This window comes from Equus asinus, unplaced genomic scaffold (assembly GCF_041296235.1).
Source record: "Equus asinus isolate D_3611 breed Donkey unplaced genomic scaffold, EquAss-T2T_v2 contig_803, whole genome shotgun sequence".
Taxonomy (NCBI): domain Eukaryota; kingdom Metazoa; phylum Chordata; class Mammalia; order Perissodactyla; family Equidae; genus Equus; species Equus asinus.
In genome coordinates this window covers 175,747-198,081 of record NW_027225520.1, presented here as the reverse complement: position 1 = coordinate 198,081, position 22,335 = coordinate 175,747, and the positions used below count along the sequence as shown (strand labels likewise).

Below are 22,335 nucleotides of genomic sequence, written 5' to 3'. Positions count from 1 at the left end.
CTGAAAAAATACCCAGCATCTTTTCTGACCACAATGGTATGAAACTAGAAATCAACTACAGGAAGAAAATCAGAAAAGCCACAAATGGATGGAGCTTAAACAAAATGCTATTGAACAACAATTGAGTCAAAGAAGAAATCAAATGAGAAATCAAGAATATCTGGAGACAAATGAAAATGAAACTACGACAGGCCAAAGTCTATGTGATACAGCAAAAGCGGTTTTAAGAGGGAAGTTTATATCAATACAGGCCTACCTCAACAAAGAAGAAAAATCCCAAATAAACAGTCTAACAGTGCACCTAAAGGAACTGGAAAAAGAAGAACAAAGCCCAAAATCAGTAGAAGGAAGGAAGTAATAAAAATCAGAGCAGAAATAAATGAAATAGAGACTAAAAAAAACCAGGAAAAAAAATCAATGAAACTCAGCGCTGATTCTTTGAAAAGATAAACAACATCGACGAACCTTTAGCTAGACTCACCAAGAAAAAAAGAGAAGGCTCAGATAAATAAAATCAGAAATCAAAGAGGAGAAATTACAACAGATACCTCAGAAATACAAAAGATTATAAAAGAATACTATGAAAAGCTATACGCTAACAAACTGGATAATCTAGAAGAAATGGATAAATTCTTAGACTAATACAACCTTCCAAAACTGAATCAAGAAGAAGTAGAGAATGTGAATAGACCGATCACCAGTAAGGAGATTGAAACAGTTATCAAAAACCTCCCAAAAGATAAAAGTCCAGGACCAGACGGCTTCCCTGGTGAATTATACCAAACATTCAAAGACTTAATCCTATCCTTCTCAAACTCTTCCAAAAAATTGAAGAAGAGAGGAAGCTTCCAAATTCATTTTACGAAGTCAACATCATCCTGATACCAAAAGCAGACAAGGACAACACAAAAGAAGAAAATTACAGGCTCATATCACTGATGAACATCGATGCAAAAATCCTCAACAAAATACTAGCAAATCAACTACAACAATACATTAAAAATTTCATACACCATGATCAAGTGGGATTTATTCCAGGGATGCAGGGATGGTTCAACATCTGCAAATCTATTAACGTGATACACCACATTAACAAAAATGAAAAATACAAATCCCATGATCATCTCAATAGATGCAGAGACAGCGTTTGACAAGATATAGCATCCATTTATGATAAAAACTCTAAATAAATTGGGTATAGAAGGAAAGTACCTCAACATAATAAAGCTGATATATGACAAACCCACAGCTAATATCATTCTCAATGGAGAAAAACTGAAAGCTATCCCTCTAAGAACAGAAACCAGACAAGGATGCCCACTGTCACCACTCTTATTTAACATAGTATTGGAAGTCCTAGCCAGAGCAATCAGGAAAGAAAACGAAATAAACAGCGGTCAGATTGGAAAGGAAGAAGTGAAACTGTCACTAGCTGCAGATGACATGATTTTATATATAGAAGACCCTTAAGAACCCACCAAAAACTTCTCGAACTAATAAACAAATACGGCAAAGTTTCAGGATGCAAAATCAACATACAAAAATCAGTTGCGTTTCTATACACTAACAAGGAAGTGGCAGAAAGAGAAATTAAGAATATAATCCCATTTACAGTTGCAACAAAAAAGAATAAAATATCTAGGAATAAACTTAACCAAGGAGGTGAAAGGTTTGTACACTGAAAACTATAAAACATTGTTGAAAGAAATTGAAGAAGATGTAAAGAAATGGAAGGCTATTCCATGCTCTTGGATTGGAAGAATAAACATAGTTAAAATGTCCATACTTCCTAAAGTAATCTACAGATTCAGTGCAATCCCAATCAAATTTCCAACAACATTTTTCACAGAAATAGAACAAAGAATCCTACAATTTATATGGAACAACAAAAGACGCAGAATAGCCAAAGGAACCCTGAGAAAAAAGAACAAAGCTGGAGGCGTCACACTCCCTGATTTCAAAATATACTACAAAGCTATAGTAACCAAAACAGCATGGTATGGCATAAAAACAGACACACAGATCAATGGAACAGAATCCAGAGTCCAGGAGTCCAGAAATCAACCCACACATCTATGGACAGCTAATTTTTGACAGGGGAGCCAAGAGCATACAATGGAGAAAGTAGAGTCTCTTCAATAAATGGTGTTGGGAAACCTGGACAGCCACATGCCCAAGAATGAAAGTAGACCATTACCTTACACCATGCACAAAAATCAACTCAAAATGGATTTAAGACTTGAATCTAAGACCTGAAACCACGAAACTTCTAGTAGAAAACATAGGCAGTACACTCTTTGACATCGGTCTTAGCAGCATATTTTCAAATACCATGCCTGACTGGGCAAGAGAAACAATATAAAAAATAAACAAATGGGACTACATCAAACTAAAAAGCTTCTGCACAGCAAAGGAAGCCATCAAGAAAAGGAAAAGACAGCCTAACAATTGGGAGAAGATGTTTGTAAACCATATATCAAAAAAGGGGTGAATATCCAAAATATACAAAGAACTCATACATCTCAACAACAAAAAAACCAAAAACCCAGTTCAAAAATGTGCAAAAGATCTGAATGGAGATTTCTCCAAAGAAGATATACGGATGGCCAACAGGCACATGAAAAGATGTTCAACATCACTATCAGAGAAATGCAAATCAAAGCTATAATGAGATATCACCTCACTCTTGTCAGAATGGCTATAATTAACAAGACTGGAAACAATAAGTGTTGGAGAGGATGTAGAGAGAAGGGAACCCTCATACACTGCTGGTGGGAGTGCAAACTGGTGCAGTCACTATGGAAAACAGTATGGAGATGGCTCAAAAAATTAAGACTAGACCTACCATATGATCCAGCTATTCCACTCTTGGGTATTTATCCAAAGAACGTCAAAACGTGAATGCGTAAAGATACATGCACTCCTATGTTCACTGTAGGCTTATTCACAATAGCCAAGACTTGGAAGCAACTTAGGTGCCCGTCAAGGGATGAATGGATGAAGAAGATGTGGTATATATACACAAGGGAATACTACTCAGCCATAAAAAAGGATGAAATCTGGCTAATTGTGACAACAAGGATGGACCTTGAGGGTATTGCTGCTGAGAGTAAAAAGTCAGAGGGAGAAAGTCAAACATTGTATGATCTCACTCACAAATAGAAGATAAAAACAACAAAAGACAATCCCATAGCAACAGAGATTGGATTGGTGGTTACCAGAGGGGAAAGGGGGAGAGAAGAGGTTGAAAGGCATGATTAGGCACATGTGTGGTGATGGTAATTAGTCTTTTGGTGGTCAGCATGATATAATCTACATAGGAATTGAAATATAACGATATACACCTGAAATTTATATACTGTTATAAACCAAAGTTACTGCAATTAAAAAAAAAATAATAAAAAAGAAGAAGAAAAGAAGCTGTTGTCTTTTAAATTTTACTTTTAATTCCTGTTGTGATGTGAGGGAAGAAGAGGTCACTAGCATTCGTGTTAAGTTTTGAATTTTCTCAATCTGCACTTTTTGAAGCAAATCTTTTTCTTCCAAAAGTTGGGCCAATTGGTCTTTTTCCATTGCCTGGGCCCGAGTCTCTAAAGAAACCTAAAGAATGTAATATTGGGTTACGTTAATAAATGTAGGTAGGTTTTAAAACCTTGAAAGTATAGTTTAAAAAAATATAAATTTGTATGTGAGTTTTGAGAATTTTTCTTTTCTTTTTTTTTTTGCTGAGGAAGATTCACCTTGAGCTAACATCTGTACCTATCTTTCTCTTTCTGCTTGAAAGGGATTTGCCCTGAGCTAACATCTGTGCCTATCTTCCTCCATTTTGTACATGGGACAACAGGACAGCATGGCCGCCAAGTGGTGTAGGTCTGCGGATGGCAACTGAACCCGGGCTGCCAAAGTGGAGTGCAACAAACTTAACCACTAGGCCACAGGGCTGGCCTGAGAATTTTAATTTTATTGAAATAAAATATGCCCTACCTGCAGAACACCAATATGCAGTTACCATAATCAATAATTTCTCAAACTTATAATAGGGTAAAATATACATTTCTCCTGTCACTATTCTATATGCCATGTATAAGATTATATCAATGCTGTTAAAGCAATTCTATTAATTGACTAAAAATATATAAATAGGCAGAGAAATCATAAAGCAGAGACTTGAATACCTATAGCAAAGGAAGAGAGATCCTTCTAAGACCGCCATTTGACATTTTAGGTCATTTTTAAAAAGATCAGTAAAATGTAAGTTTTTTACAGACTGGGGACCATGATGGTTTAAACAAACAAATGGTAATGACAAGCAATTATGCTATCTTATTAGATTGCTATCTTAGGGCTAGAAGAGGAATTCAAGATAATGTAAAATGAAACAAAGTAGTTTTAAACACTATTCATGGTCTCTCTTTTTAACCTAATTCTCTGTATTTGTGACAGTTTTTATCTCTTAAAAAAACGTATCTCTACTTGGCCCATTTGAAAATCTCAAATTTTGCCCTTTGGAAATGAAAAACAAAATCTAAAATAATTTCAAGAAACCAAATCTTGCAGTTTATAGTAAAGTTTTTACGGGTTGATTTCTCCTTAGTTAAAAACTATTTGTTTTAAATTTAGATTGTAGAACTCAGATATTGAGGATTTAAGAGTCTCTGGGCATGTAGGCAGATCTCAATTCTAAATCCATCTCTATTCTTTACTGAAATACACAGTTCATACATACCTCCTCTAATTGTTTTTTAAGATCCATTATTTCTTTTCTATATCTTTTCAGGAGAGCTTCATCACTAGACACCTCATTGACATAAGGAGTATTCTTCATATATTTAGCAGTGCTGGCAAACTGGGAAAAAATACAAGAGTGTTAAACGTTGACACCAAAAGATTAGTTTAATTAATATTTAGGTTTCTTGTAATTTTCTTTTGTAAAGAAACATCAGTAAAAGCTTCCCAGGTGGCTTACAGCTTCTGAACACACAGCATTCTACGTCCCTGTAACAATGTCCATAACTTACCTTTGCCACTAGTCTTCAGGAGGGTCAGAGAAATATCTTGAAGACAGATGCCAACAGAGAGCCTACACACCCTGGCTCACTGGAATCCATCTACTCCTCAAAGTCCAGGGCAAATGCTCCCTCTGCGCTGAAGCTTCACTTCCAGTCAAAAGCACCTCTCCTTCCTTTGAACTCTGTCCTACTTATTAGCCACTTAACTTTTAATCCAAGGAAATCACGCTGGAAGACAGGTCTTATCTTCACTATAAGACTATAAATTCTGTGAAGCCAGGAACGCTATCTCCTACCTTTGTTTCTCTGACAGAACCTTGATCCAGCGCTCAATAGCTACTTAAAGTGATGTTTCTTAGAGCATGAGTGTCAAAAGTAACTTTAACTGGGTACGTGAGGGTGCCCATTAAATAACACTGAACCCTTCATTGAGACAGCTATTCTACTGACAGTTCTCATTCTTCTTTTCTTTTGAAAACAGAAAATACAGGCCTTAGGCTCAAGGCAAAGGCAGGCAACAATTTGTTAGCAGGAACTTAAGAATTATTTTGTTATAAACACGCACACCCATTTTTTGGGTCACCTTCTGTTTGTTCCAAGTGATAACCAGTTTTTCATTTATGGGACTGATAGAAAGTTTCCTTTTATAATAAGTTAAATTTAAAAAGTGAGTTATTTAAGAAAAAATCAAGTCAATTTCAATAAAATATTGTTGGATGTGGCAAAAATTGGGGAGGCAGGATATGAATGATTGAAGTTTGGGAAGATTAAGGAATGCTATTTAGTAGACACACCAATTTTATTTTAACAGGTATGTTATGTCAATTACAAAAAATTACACCTAATTTTAGTAGCTAATTTTTCCTTCTGAAAGATGATTTCCCCCATATTGATTCGAGATAAAAATCAAACTCACCTGGAGAGTAGTCAGGGTTTCATCCAAAGACACTGGAGTAATTGTGCAGATAATGCGTGTTTTTGCATTTCCTCCCAAGGAATTCTGGAGAATTCGTGTTAATTTGCTATCTCGATAATTTATGAAACCACTTAGTGAGAGATGAGTTTGGGGAGAAAAAGAGTAAAACTTTTTATATAACAAAAGTGGTTTATTTTTAACGCAGAACCTTAAATTTGCTACAGTTTAAAAAATTCATTCTTTACTGGTTACTTGAGGCAGAGCAAAACTACTAACTAGAAAATATTTAAAATATAAAGTAAATTTAGTAGGTCACGGTCATACATATAAGAAGCAACGCATGCTCATAGAATCACAGAAGCTTTTGAACATACAGGGGTATCAGTACATTTATTTGAGTGTCACTGAAATATCATAATTTTCAACCTAATGAAAAACGTAAGCATTAATAGGTAAATGTACAATGGGACAAACTTACCCAACTTGTCCATCACTAAGTTTCTTGATCACTTGTCGCAAAATAAATAAGCTACGATTTATATTACAGCCTTCCTTGAGTCGCACACCTGCATTTATTAAATAAATAAGAAAACAAATTGGTCCCTGTACTAGATGATGAACTTATTTATCAGTAATTTATGGGAGAAATTAGAAATTGCAGGGTCAGATGCTACAGTCTGTGCTTCAAATTAGATCTGCGCCCACCTTTCCTCCCACTGCTGACAGGCGCCCTTCCCTTCCTCCCACCCATCACGTGAAGCAGAAAGGCTCTCACCCAAGAGAAACAGCTCGAAAAAGACGACTAAGAAAAGAATAAGAATGCAGGAAAGCCCATGTCTGCACCACGTCCTAAAAGAGCTCCTCGAACTCCTCAATTCAAATCTATTTTTCCAAACCTCCAATACAGGCAACTAATGACGTGCAACCAAGTTAGTTCCTAGAGGTTCACAACCAAAAGTCCTTATTTTTAAACTGTTAATATGCTCACATGTCTTAAACGGAAGTCTACTGAAAAAGGTTTCTCTCACTTTATTCTCCTTTCAACCAGTTCCTATCGCTCTAACCAAGAACTATTATTAGTTTATTCTTCTAGAGATTTTTAGAAATACAAGTTCATACGTATTAATTTTTCCCCTTTCTTCTTTACATAAATAGTAACATACTATACACACTATTTTGCACTTTGCTTTTTTCACTTGGCAATATATCATCTATCTTATTGGTAAACATTGGTCTTTTTCACTCTTTTTTACAGCATAGAATTCCATTGTATGGATGTATCAGAATTTATTTACCTAGCACCCTGCTGAGGGACATGCAGGTGTTCAATCTGCCATGTACACAAAAAATACTGCAACAAATCCTTCTGAACAGCAGTTATTGCACAGGTGCGTTATTCAGCTATTGCTGGAATACTGCTGTTTAACAAGCCAGCTTAAAGCAACAGGCATTTATTTCTTGTTCACAGGTCTGAGGATCCACTGGTGTGGTGGGTACAGGCCACACTCAGCTGAGTGTCTCTATGTCAGGCTGCAGGAAACTAACACAGAGAGAGGCCTGACATCTTTATGGTTCTGAAACTTCCCATCTAAGTATGCGTTTTCATTTGTCTCAGTGTTTGGTTACCTCTTTCAGGTCTGTTTTAATGTTTTCCTTATTTTGGTCTTATACAATTTTTGTTGAGTTTCTTCCTAGGTATTATTCCTTTTAAGTCATTATTGCAAAGGGGGTCTTTTCGTACATTAAATATTCCAACCGGCTGTTGTGTTAGGAGGTGCTCATGTCTATAGATTAATTTTGTATCCTGCCACTTTTCTGAATTTCCTTACTGATTATGGTGTTCATGGGACTCTCAGGAGCTTTCCAACTATAAATCCTGTCAACGACAGAGTTTCATCTTTTTAACTAACGCTACAGCAGCACAAAGCAGATAATAAGCCAGATAAGGAAGCTGCTTTTTCTGTTAAAGACTTTTATCACAAAATTATCATTACTTTATTAGTCTCTAAAATGCATGGTGGCACTTTTACTCTGTTAAAGAACAGGAGGACTTTCAGACCAAAATATTTCATGAGTTTTCATTACCTTCAGCACCTGTTTGAGCAGCTCTTTCACTGCCTGCAAGATCAACCAAATTCTGCAGGAGATGAAAATAAACCTTTAGGAAGTGTAACTTGAAATAATAAAATCCAAAGTACTGGAAGAACATTTTTAACCCATGGTTTATCTGAACACCCCATCTGTTTCCTTGTTTCTCACCTCACTATTTAAGCCTTCCCTTGTCTGAGTCAAACTGAGCTCAACATCTTGTTCCTTCTTTATAATACCTCCTCCATAATGCTGCCAGAATAGGTTCACTTTCCTACACAAAGTTCGAAATCTTACCATGGTGAATACGATTCTTTATAATCCGGCACTTGTGTTGCTCTAGCCTCATTTCTGTCCATCAGTTACTCTTAACTCTGGCTGAACTACGGACTATGCCCTCCACACCATGCACAGCTACCCTTTGCCATTCCCTGTGTTTCGCTGATTCTGATGTTCTAGTCTGCCCCTACTCTTCCTTCACGACCAAAGGCAACTGCCACCTTCCCAGTGTAGCTTTGTCAACTTGATCCTTCCTTCCCTATACCGTGAATGAATTGACCTTTCAACGGTGTACCCAGAGGTCTTTATAGATATGACTGGTTATTATAGCACTTACTGTGTTGAGCTAGTTATTTGCGTCTCTGACCACACTGTAGCATCTTTAAAACCATGGGCCTCTCTTCCATTTCACAAATATTGTTGGAAAGAACTGACTGCCTGTCGTGCTGCAGGCAGCACGTTAGGTGCTAGGGATATGGCAGCGCAACAGGCAAATGAGGACCCTGCTCTCAGCTTATGTTCTGCACAGGGTGGGACTCGGGGAGGAGGAAGTTAGTGAGAGGAGAGAAAAAGACAAACAAATAAGAAACATAGCATGTTAAGCGTAATACAGACAATTTAAACAGAGTGTTAGAAGTGGGAAGAGGAAAGGACAGGACAGGCTCTTTGGGCAGGATGGCAGGGGAAGTCCCCCAATTCAGCTAAGATCTGGAAGGACGGAGAAGAGGGAGCCAGCCCTGCAAAGACCAAGGGAACCATACTCCAGATTAAAGAACAACCAGCACACCAGTCACAAAGCAGAAATGAGCTTGGTGTGTTCAAGAAATGGAAAGGGCAGTGTGGCAGAGTTGGTGAAGGAGAGATGGGACAAGATAGGGTACAGAAGCGGGTTTTTGGGATGCAATGGGAAGCCATTGGACGGCTTTGACAAGAGTGACATGCTTGACTGAACTTCCTCAAGGGTCACCTGGGCCCCTGGGGGGCAAACAGATTGGAGAGGGGCAAGACCGTAGCCAGGAGCCCAGTTAGGAGGCTGGGGCAGGAATGTGAATGGAGACAAGGCGGCCTGGACTAGGGAGGTTGCCATGGAGACAGTAAGTATGGAGGGATGTCTTCTTTACTCTTTTAATCTCAGAGCCCAGTCCTGGGCTCAGAACACTGTAAAGCCTCCGCAAATATTCTTAATGCATTAAAAGAAAGTCAAAGATTTAAATTATTTGTCTCTGTGGAGACCTCCAGTGATGAGCAGGTGATTACACACTTTTGCTTTGGAGTCCTGTCTCAGATACTTCTTTCTTTAAAACATTCAAAGAAGTCTCACCTTTCCTGTGTAGTATCTACCACAGATGGCCTAGATACATAATAAAGGGGTGAAGTGGTGGTGAAGGCAGCATGAACTTAGGTATAAAGATGGGAATAAGCATTAGTGTTCAAAGATACCAAGTGGCCCAACCTATCCTTAAGAGAGGAGTGCACATGGAGCAGAAGGACGTCAAGTTAGACTGGTTAAGAGTGGCCAGATCTTGTCCAAGGAAGTGACACGACACAAGCTTAGTGACATCAGAAATCTGCATAACAGACTGAAGAAGCAAAACCAGGTCATGGGGGCCAGGTCCAGGGGAATGATACAGTAATTCAAGAGATGAGGACTTGAGTATGACACCCATGGAATGCTAAAGGGTAGCATCAATAAAAAACGGGGATGACGGGACAAAAGAGAAGGCAGAAAAAGATGAGGTGAAACTGACTTGGGTTTCCAGCCTAGGTGACCAGGATAACACTGATAATACTGGAAAAAAGGAATATTCACCATGGTAGGAAGAAATAACTTGGTTTTAGACACACTAAAATTTGAGATATCAGTGAGACACACCATTATAACAATCTTTAGGAAGATATGAATTAGAACTCAGAGCTCTAGACAAAATAAATATATGGCTGTCATCAAAAGACAAATGTGAACCAAATGTCAGAGGGCAACGGGGAAGTAAGAAAGGCCACAGAACACGCCTGAGTTTTTGTTAGAAAGGTAGGGAAAAGAAGCCACAGAAGGGAACAGAGACGGAGCAGAGCTAAGAGAACCTGGATATTATTCTCCCAGAAAGGCCAGGAGACACTCAGAGACTCCCTCCAAAGAGCCAGAAAATGACTCTGGGGAAGACTTCTTTCCAAGAAGATACTTAGAGTGAGCGGGAGGCTGGAGGGCTGGACTTGATGATATCTAAGGTCGCCAGATAATAGAACATCAAAGAACACAAGAAAAGTCACCAAATGGATCACTGAATATGTCAAGAGTATTAAAGCTACATTATTAAGAGAAAAGTTAAAAATTGCAGTGAAATATCACAGGCCAGGTTTGGAAAACAAAACAGAAGTTAGGTTTTGTGGGGTTTTTTATTGTTAAACTGAAGAAAGAATAGGCTATTATAATAGACATTATACTGTGTAGTAAAATAACTGGGGTGAACTAGAATTAGATACTTGAGTGATTTTTCAAAATCTCAAAGTGAATAAACATATTATAGATTTACTCGTTTTTTCCCTGAAGTTTTCAAATAAAATAATCTTTATTTTTTAAAGATTGGCATCTGAGCTAACATCTGTTACCAATCTTCCCCCCCACTTCTTCTTTTCCCCAAAGCCCCCCAGCACACAGTTGTATATTCTAGTTGTAGTAGGTCCTTCTGGCTGTGCTATGTGGGACACCACCTCAGCGTGGCCTGATGAGCAGTGCTGGGTCCGCACCCAGGATCCAAAGTGGCGAAACCCCAGGCCTCCAAAGCAGCATGAGAACTCAACCTCTTGGCCACGGGGCCAGCTCCCAAACAGAATAATCTTAAATCATATCCCACATCAAGCTAAAGAATTTAGGTCCTGAAGACAGAGAATAAAGTAATAATGGTAAGGAATAGGAAGGAAGCACAAAAACAGAGAGAATTGATACAGCGCAGCAAGAAGGAAATGGGAGGTTTACTTATGTGGTAAGGAGTGTTTGCATAATGCTTATGTTCACTCATTCAACAAACAGGTATTGAATATAAACTACATACGATGTGTTGGGGCTATAAAGATGAATTAGACATTACTCTTCCCTTCAAGCGATTTACAGTCTAAAACATTGTGCTCATGGACGGGGTGGGTGGAGCAAAATGGCGGGGTGAGGTGACCTGGGACTCGCTCCCCTCCAAACTACAACAAAGGACTGAAAAAAAACTGAATTTCAGCTAATAAACCTAATGCCAGGAGATCAGAGACCTAGAGTATCAAAAAGACGGAGGACAGAGACCCTGCTGCTGGCCTCAGAGGAGCTGGAACAGGGTAGGAGAGAACTTCGCTCCCTCCCCTAGAGTCTGGGATCACTGCCGCAGGTGAGGGAAGGAGTCGGGGAGGGGCCACGTGACCGGGGGATTGCCCAGGACTCCTGCCGCCGGTATAGTGGAAACCCGCTGATGGGGGAAAGCTTCCGTGTGTGGGGACCCCATAAACCCAGGGCCTCAGGAGACCAGAAAACAGAACTGATCCAAATCCAGATCGGCGAGCCAGAAAAACAGCCCCTCCCCCTGGCAAACAATGCTGGGTGCTGCCATCTTGTCCGAAGGCGGAGAGCTCAAAACACGTGGCTCTCAACCCCCATATAGTGGCAACAGGCTGTAACTGCAACTCAATTCTACCACCATGTGAAAAAACCGCTCCTCTACCATCCAGCAATTTATAAAAGCTCCAGACCAGAAGGAAAACAATAAAAACACAGAATTAAGTCCTGAGAACTTAGAAATAGGTAAACTAAGTGAAAATGAGTTCAGAGCAGCTATAATCAAAAAACCCAATGAGATAGAGAGAAAGATAGAGAAACAAGCCAACGAGTTCTGGAGTTACTTCACAAAAGAGATTGAAATTATAAAGAAGAATCAAACAGAATAACTAGAGATGAAAAACACAATGGACCAGATAAAACAGAATACGGACTCCCTGAATGCCTGTGTAGACACCAGAGAGGAGCAAATTAGCATAATTGAAGATATACAGGCCGAATGGCTCCAGACAGAGGAAGAAAGAGAACTAAGAGTTAAAAAAAATGAGGAAAATCTCTGAGAGATAGCGGATTCAATGAGAAGAAAGAATTTATGGATAATAGGAATTCCCAAGAACGTGGAAAAGGAAAATGGAGCAGAAAGTGTTCTTAATGAAATTATAGAAGAGAACTACCCAAATCTAGGGATTGAGGGAGAAATGTGTGTAGAGGAAGCTTTCAGATCTCCTAGATTTGTCAATGTGAAAAGACCTACTGCAAGGCATATAGTAGTACAAATGGCAAAAATGAAAGACAAAGAAAGAATACTCAGGGCAGCAAGACAGAAGTAAATAACCTACAAAGGAACTCCTATCAGACTTTCAGCAGATTTCTCTGCAGAAACTTTACAAGCTAGGAGAGAATGGAGTGACATATTCAAAACTTTAAAAGATAAAAATCTTTAGCCAAGAATACTCTATCCAGCAAGAATATCCTTCAGATGTGAGGGAGAAATTAAATCTTTTCCAGACAAACAAAAGTTAAGGGAATTTGTAACCAAAAGTCCTCCACTACAAGAAATCCTCAAGAAGGCTCTCATACCTGAAAAAAGAAAAAAGGGAGAAAGGGGACACAATCCACAGAGTAGGGAGACAGATAAATAGAACCAGAATAGGATAGCAAATATTCACCTATAGCATTAGGACAAAGGTAAGGAAACTACCAAAGCAAAGTGGATCTTATCACTCTAACTACAAACTCATAACACGAGTTGGAATAAGAAATGAAAATAACGGGGCTGGCCCTATGGCCAAGTGGTTAAGTTCGCGTGCTCTGCTGCAGGCGGCCCAGTGTTTTGTTGGTTCAAATTCTGGGCGCAGACATGGCACTGCTCATCAAATCACGCTGAGGCAGCGTCCCACATGCCACAACTAGAAGGACCCACAACGAAGAATATACAACTATGTACTGGGGGGCTTTGGGGAGAAAAAGGAAAAAAATAAAATCTTAAAAAAAAAAAGAAATGAAAATAATAATTTAGGAGGGGAAGAGCAAAGGGACTAAATTAGTCTAGGCCAAGTAAGTAAGAGACCACCAGAGAATAGACTATATTATACACGAGATTCAAAATACAAACTTCAGGGTAGACACTAAACTAAAAAACACAACAAAGCCACAAAACATAAATAAGGAAAAAGCTAAGAAACCCAGCATAAGAAAGTGCAGTATTAAATGGGTAGGCTAAAGCACACAGGAAGACAAACACAGGAAAACCAGATAACGAGCAACAGATTGACAGCATTAAGTCCACATGAATCAATAATCACTCTCAATGTAAATGGACTGAACTCTCCAATAAAAAGACACAGAGTGGCAAAATGAATTAAAGAACAAGATCCAACAATTTGTTGCCTCCAGGAAACACACCTCAGCCTCAAGGACAAACACAGGTTCAGAGTGAAAGGGTGGAGGACAATACTTCAAGCTAATAGCAAGCAAAAAAAAACCAGGTGTTGCAATTCCTATATCAGACAAAGCAGATTTCAAAATAAGACAGGTAAAGAGAGACACAGAGGGACAATATATAATGATCAAAGGGACACTTCATGAAGAAGAAATAACACTTATAAATATCTATGCACCCAACACAGGAGCACCAAGATTCATAAAGCAACTATTAACAGACCTAAAGGAAGATGTTAAAAACAACACAATAATAGTAGGGGACCTCAACACCCCACTCACATCAATGGACAGATCATCCAGACAGAAAATCAACAAGGAAATAGTGGAGCTAAATGAAAAAACAATTGGGCTTAATAGACATATATAGATCACTTCATCCTAAAACAGCAGAATACACATTCTTCTCAAGTGCAAATGGAATATTCTCAAGGATAGACCATATGTTGCCAAACAAGGCAAGCCTCTACAAATTTAAAAAAAATTGAAATAATAACAAGCATCTTCTCCGATCATAATGCTATAAGGCTAGAAATTAATTAGGAGAAAAAAGCTGAGAAAGGCACAAAGATGTGGAGCCTAAACAATACACTACTGAACAAGCAATGGATCGTTGAAGAAATTAAAGAAGAAAAAATACCTAGAAACAAATGAAAATGATAACATGCCATACAAACTCATATGGGATACAGCAAAAGCTGTGTTAAGAGGAAAATTCACTGCAATACAGGCACATCTTAACAAACAAGAAAAATCCCAAATAAGCAATCTTAAACTACACCTAACTGAACTAGAGAAAGAAGAACAAACAAAGCCCAAAGTCAGCAGAAGGAGAGAAATAATAAAAATCAGAGCAGAAATAAATACTATTGAAACAAAAAAGGCAGTAGAAAGGATCAACGAAACAAAGAGTTGGTTCTTTGAGAAGATAAATAAAATTGACAAACCCCTAGCCAGACTTACAAATAAAAAACGGGAGAAAGCTCAAATAAACAAAAGCAGAAATGAAAGAGGAGAAATAACAACAGACTCTGCAGAAATACAACGGATTATAAGAGAATACTATGAAAAACTCTATGCTAACAGAATGGATAACCTAGAGGAAATGGATAAATTCTTAGACTCCTACAATCTCCCAAAGCTCACTCAAGAAGAAGCAGACAATTTGAACAGACCAATCACAAGGCAAGAGATTGAAACAGCAATCAAAAACATCCCAAAGAATAAAACCCCAGGACCAGATGGCTTTCCTGGGGAATTCTACCAAACTTTCAGAGAGGATTTAATACCTATCCTTTTCAAGCTATTCCAAAAAATTAGGGAGGATGGAACACTTCCTAACACATTCTATGAGGCCAATATCACGCTGATACCAAAGCCTGACAAGGACACCACGAAAAAAGAGAACTGCAGGCCAATATCACTGATGAACATAGATGCAAAAATTCTAAACAAAATTTTGGCAACCCGAATTCAGCAATTCATCAAAAGGATCATACATCATGATCAGGTGGGATTCATACCAGGGACACAGGGATGGTTCAACATCCGCAAATCAATCAACGTGATACACCACATCAACAAACTGAGGAATAAAAACCACATGATCATCTCAATAGATGCAGAGAAGGCATTTGACAAGATCCAACAGCCATTTATGATAAAAACTCTGAACAAAATGGGCATAGAAGGGAACTATCTCAACATAATAAAGGCCATATATGACAAACCCACAGCCAACATCATACTCAATGGGCAAAAACTGAGCACCATCCCCATGAAAACAGGACGAGACATGTATCATCACTTATTTAACACAGTACTGTACACACTTATTTAACACAGTACTGGAAGTCCTGGCCAGAGCAATCAGGCAAGACAAAGGAATAAAAGGAATCCAAATAGGGAGGGAAGAAGTGAAACTCTCGCTGTTTGCAGATGACATGATCTTATATATAGAAAACCCCAAAGAATCCATTGGAAAACTCTTAGAAGTAATCAACAACTACAGCAAAGTTGCAGGGTATAAAACCAATTTGCATAAATCAGTAGCATTTCCATATTCTAACAACGAACTAACAGAAAAAGAACTCAAGAACACAATACCATTCACAAAAGCAACAAAAAGAATAAAATACCTTAGGGTAAATTTAACTAAGGAAGTGAAGGACCTATATAATGAAAATTACAAGGCCTTTTTGAGAGAATTGGATGACGACATAAGGAGATGGAAAGACATTCCATGTACATGGATTGGAAGAATAAACATCGTTAGAATGTCCGTTCTACCTAAAGCAATCTACAGATTCAACACCATCCCAATCAGAATCCCAATGACATTCTTTACAGAATTAGAACAAAGAATCCTAAAATTTATATGGGGCAACAAAAGACCCCAAATTGCTCAAGCAATCCTGAGAAAAAAGAACAAAACGGGAGGCATTACAATCCCTGACTTCAAAACTTACCACAAAGCTACAGTAATCAAAACAGCATGGTACTGGTACAAAAACAGGTGCACAGATCAATGGAACAGAATTGAAAGCCCAGAAATAAAACCATACACCTATGGACAGCTTATCTTCGACAAAGGAGCAGAGTGCATACAATGGAGAAAAGAAAGTCTTTTCAACAAATGGTGCTGGGAAAACTGGAAAGCCATATGTAAAAGAATGAAAATTGACCATTCTTTTTCACCATTCACCAAAATAAACTCAAAATGGATCAAAGACCTAAAGGTGACACCTGAAACCAGAAGGCTTCTGGAAGAAAACGTAGGCAGTACGCTCTTTGACATCAGTATTAAAAGGATCTTTTCGGACACCATGTCTACTCAGAGAAGGGAAACAATAGAAAGAATAAACAAATGGGACTTCATTAGACTAAAGAGCTTCTTCAAGGCAAATGAAAACAGGATTGAAACAAAAAAACAACCCACTAACTGGGAAAAAATATTTGCAAGTCATATACCTGACAAAGGCTTAATATCCATAATATATAAAGAACTCTCACAACTCAACAACAAAAAATCAAACAACCCGATCAAAAAATGGGCTGGAGACATGAACAGACATTTCTCCAAAGAAGATATACGGATGGCCAATAGGCACATGAAAAGATGCTCATCATCACTGATCATCAGGGAAATGCAAATCAAAACTACACTAAGATATCACCTTACACCCATTAGAATGACAAAAATATCTAAATCTAATATTAACAAATGTTGGAGAGGTTGTGGAGAGAATGGAACCCTCATACACTGCTGGTGGGAATGCAAACTAGTGCAGCCACTATGGAAAACAGTATGGAGATTCCTCAAAAAATTAAAAATAGAACTACCATACGATCCAGCCATTCCACTACTGGATATCTATCCAAAGAGCTTGAAGTCAGCAATTCCAAAAGTCCTATGCACCCCAATGTTCACTGCAGCATTATTTACAATAGCCAAGATATGGAAGCAACCTAAGTGCCCATCAACAGATGAATGGATAAAGAAGATGTGGTATATATATATACAATGGAATACTACTCAGATGCAAAACAGAACAAAATCATCCCATTTGCAACAACATGGATGGACCTTGAGGGAATTATGTTAAGTGAAATAAGCCAGTTAGAGAAGGATAATCTCTGATTCACTCCACTCACATGAGGAATTTAAAAATGTAGACAAAGAGACCAGATTAGTGGCCACCAGGGGAAAGGTGGGGTGGGGGGTGGGCACAAAGGCTGAAGTGGTGCACCTACAACACGAATGACAAACAGTAATGTACAACTGAAATTTCACAAGATTGTAACCTATCATTAACTCAATAAAAAATAAATAAATAAATAAATAAATTCAACCCACCATTTGGGAGAAAAATTGCAATTAAGGGGGAACAAAAAGTCCCAGTATCTACGGACTGTTAAAATTAAATGATAAGAAAGACCACAATGGTTTCTCCTGTTGCAATAAATTCTTCAGATCTGTAGAATGCCGCAAACCCCCTCAATTCATTTTAATTTGCTTTCACTGACACGCATGTCCAACAGAACAGTAAGAAAAAAGAAAAAGAAAGAAAGAAACTACCTTGGGGGAAAAATAAAGTTTATTGGAAGAAACACTCCATTTGAAAACAAAAAGAAACTCTGGGTGAATCAGCATATGATCCAACACAACTTGGAGGATGCATGGGAAGGCCTGTGCTGTAAACCAAAGAGAGTGCCATCTACAGAATGCATACTTTGAATACATCGTCAACAGTGGCAACATTTCCATCGGTTAAATAAATGTAATTTTTTTTCATTAAAAAAAATAAAAACCATAAAACATTGTGCTCATAATATAAAACGTATTTTTTTATTGTACTTAAGAACGAACTTGAATATGTGATTTATTTTTTAACCATCCCATCTAGGTTTCTGTTGATCTCACAAGTCTCAATTCTACTGGCTGAGACTAAGTTAAAAAAAAATCACCAAATTCCAAGATTACTTTAAGTTTTAAATGTAGATTGGAAAAAAAAACCCAAATCCTCTTTCGTTACTGGTTAGGAAAGGCCTCAACTCCTACAACCATTACATCTAAATTTTAGGAGATGGCAGCCATAACATAACAGGAAGAAAGACCCCCGAATTTTTCCTATATTTTAACTAGTTATCTCATGCTACCGATAAGAATAAACTACCAATTTATAGATGTTTTTCCCTATTTAGTTAACAGTTCTTATGAAACCAAACATCCAGCAGCTGAATTAAATTTTGCTTTGGCCCATAGAGTACATTAGCAGGGTTTACCAATACTCACCAAATGGGACACCTTGACAGATCCTTCACAATTAGAGGGTTCACCTTTCTCTCTACTTTCCAAAATCTAGACAGAAAAGGCAACTTGTAGAAAAATTAGTGTCTTCTTAATTGGAAAGACCAAGTAGAGAGAGAATTACCCACCATCCTAAAAATGGTATGAGAACGACTGCTCCTTTGATTCATCTTTGTGATTCCATAGTGTCTGTTCTCTGTAAAAATGAGTCATATTTCAGCGGCATATATTAAAATCCAAAGAAAAACATTAACTTTTACTGTAGCTTAAAAGTGAAAAGTGTGATTTGAAGCCTAAATACATTCAAGTGAATAGTTTTTACTATTCTACAAGTGTTTTGAGGAAATACAGCATAAAGTCTTACTTTCTCCCTTTGTGATCCACTTCAAAGCCATTTCTGGTGTATAAACAACTTCTTCTGTGAGATCAGCCACATATACATTCCTCTGAAACAAGGTTAATGATGGGAAGAGTAGAGAAATAGAAGTCACTTAAAAGTGTGCATCTCAAGAGAAGGTGCAAACTATTACAGAATTAATTTGTAGAAGTTAAAAGTAGAAAATGGAGAATATTACTCTGTATAAAAATAAGAAGTAAATCTATGATATTTACAATTTATATCCTATACCAAAGCACACCAAATTCTAACCTGATACTTCCATCTTGTTCTTTTGAGGCCCTTACACAAAAATATTACAACTGTCAACATTTCAAAATGATACACATCACTTAAAAGATGATCTCATAAACATTTAAGAAAGAAAACAAAAAACAAATCACAGAAACAGGAGACATTTTAAAAAATAATGGAAAGTAAAGGTTAATGTTCATGAACTATAATCCCAATAAGTAACTGTATTGTTTGAGCCACTGTTACTCACATTGAAGTCTTCCCGAATTATCAAAGGCTTCATTTTTTGAGTGTCACAGAGTAAGTCTGTAATGGTTTCATTGTATATCTCCATGTAGGACACACGTAAGAGAAATTCCCTATCAGGAAACTAGGGGAAAACATATGTAAAAACATCAGAGATCACCCAGTTATGAAAACCTAATACTGAATGTTGATGTGCTCATAATAAACATTAAAATATTCTTTGAGAAGTTATCTTTGTAAAACAAACAAAAAAAATCCTATGGTTCTATATTGACAAAAGTAAACACAAAAATATAAAAGCATTGGGGCTGGCCCCGTGGCTGAGTGGTTAAGTTCGCGTGCTCCGCTGCAGGCGGCCCAGTGTTTCGTTAGTTCGAATCCTGGGCGCGGACATGGCACTGCTCATCAGACCACGCTGAGGCAGCATCCCACATGCCACAACTAGAAGAACCCACAACGAAGAATACACAACTATGTACCGGGGGGCTTTGGGGAGAAAAAGGAAAAAATAAAATCTAAAAAAAAAAAAACCTGGGCTGGGTCTGGGTCTGGACTGGACGTGACTTAAGCTGGACTGGGTCCAGTGTGAGGCCTTGAGTGGATAAAATTTTCTTTCAAGGATGGGCAAGTAAGTTAACCTTGCCAAAGACAGTCTTGAATTATAGTGGCCATGGTGGAGAACTTTTAACCTAGCTAAGATTATCCATTTAGAAGATGCCCTGGTGAAAAAGGGGTCTCAGCCAAACACAAAACACGAAGAGGGAAAATTATTTTTCCTCCTCTACTGTGTCTGGTACCAGGATGAGGCCTGCTGGGACACCCCACTCGCTCCAGAGCCTGCAGACAGGATCCAGGAAAACTGGTAGAAGCTGCCAAAGGGTGAGAATTCTTACCAAAGTCACCCTCCAGATCTCTATCTGTGGTGCCTGGTTGAGAGAGGAAGGTAAAATTTCACATTATTCCTTCTATTCCAAACTCAGATTGGCAGGACAAAACATTTGTAAGAATTAGATCTTGACTGAAAGTATGAATCTGCTTTCAGGTACCCATTGGTTGTTGATCCTTTCCCTCCTAGGGATAACTATTGCCTTATTGTTTGTCTCCTTTAGTGGCCAGAGAAATTGGCCTGGCAATCATCGGGTTGTGGACCCCTACAATAAGGCAAGACAGAAATGTAGGTTGCACTCCATCTGCAGCTAGATATGGCTGGATAGAAATATGGGTTGCACCCCATCTGCAGCTAGATATGGCTGGACAGAAATGTGGGTTGCACCCCATCTGCAGCTGGACATGGCTGGACAGAAATGTGGGTTGCACTCCACTTGCAGCTGGGATTCTACCCACTGTTGCCAGCTCTCAGGGGAATTATTTCTTTCTTGCTTTGATTATCTTGGAGAGTGGCTCTGGATCCTGAGAAGGTAGTATCTTTTTTTCCTCTTTGAGGACACCTCTTGTGTCCATGGAGTTGTTCAGTACTGCCAGGAATATTTACTATTTGCCCTGGCTGAAATCTGACAAGATATTCAAAAGGATTTTTTTAAGTATCTCTATGGTCAAAAGTTGGCCCAATAAGAAGCTGATATTTAGAGCCTGATAGAAAACAATTTTTTTAGGCCTTCTCCCCTAAGCTAGAATGAAACTATATACCCAGAGGGAAAGAAGAACATTCTGAAATCTTTGTGGAAGAATTTACTAAAATATTCCAAAGACACACAGCTCTAACTCTAGAACATAGGGATCTTTTGTTTTCCATCTTAGTTGATGATCTTCTCCCTGATATAAAGAAGCAAACTGAGGATAATGTGCTTGGTAGATGGGGTCCCTCCTTGATATTAATCTGGTTGCAATCCCATTCTCTGAGAAATTAAAAACAACCATACTTGTCTTACAAATTGAGTCTTTACAAGAACAGAAATGTGGATCTAGAAACAATTCAAAGCCCATCTCTCTTTTTTACCAATCCAAAACCTCCGATATTCATCTCAGAAGGCTTGCAGATATTCTAAAGGATCTGGGCTTCAGAAACAAAAGTCCTTCTAAGTGGAACTTGTATTCTTTCTCTGTGCCTTTTGAAATGTAAATATTCTACCTGGTCTTCTCTAGGAACCAAGGTCATTCATATCAGAAGAAAGAAAAAGAAAAGGCAATTTTGAAAACTAGGCTTATTGAAAATCTCTTCCACAAATAATAGTAAAAAGCTTTAGCCATCTGAGCAGTTAATTTACTCCCTCTGCCAGAAACACAACTTGGATGAAACTGATTTTTTTATAAACTAGTGAGTCTTGCATTACCATACCTGTCTCTCAGCTAAAATTTTAAAATAAAAGCTAGGAGATCTTTGTTTGATCTGTTTGCGTGTTTATGTTTGTCTATGTATGTATGTTTTAAATCTGTATTTTTTTCTACCTCCAGATGGTATTAATGAGGGTTTTAGGCTGGTTAATTTTAAAACTGAAGATGAGAAGCAGGCTCCGAGGAGCAGGAGAGGAGTTTGCTTGCCCTTTGTTGGGAAACATTTACATTTGTAAGGGAAACCTCCATCTGTAAAGATGCCTCCTCTCTGTGTCAGGAAGAAGGCAGGATGGCCTTATCTCTGGGAACTCTTAATGGGGAAGGCAAGGACTTAAGTTGGTTACTGTTTGGCAACCTCATGTAACTGATTTAGGGTGGTGGCTTCTGGCCTTTACTGAATCCGATTTGATTCTTATCTAAAAGTTGTGGGACCACCCAATGGCCAGACCCCACCTGCACTGATAACATTTTAACTTTTTTACATGTTCTTTCCTTTGTCTTGTAAAGAGATGGCTCACATACCTATGCCTTAAATTTAGCCTTACTCTCCACCCATGTTTGTAGCAGAAGTGGCAGCAGCAGCTCCTCTTG

At 38.2% G+C, this 22,335-nt stretch overlaps 1 pseudogene; it reads right to left on the bottom strand.

Moving 5' to 3' along the window:
- Positions 1 to 19,573, bottom strand: part of LOC139044336 (centromere-associated protein E-like) — an 80,408-nt pseudogene extending 60,835 nt beyond the window's left edge.
- Between the last annotated feature and the right edge of the window lie 2,762 nt (positions 19,574 to 22,335).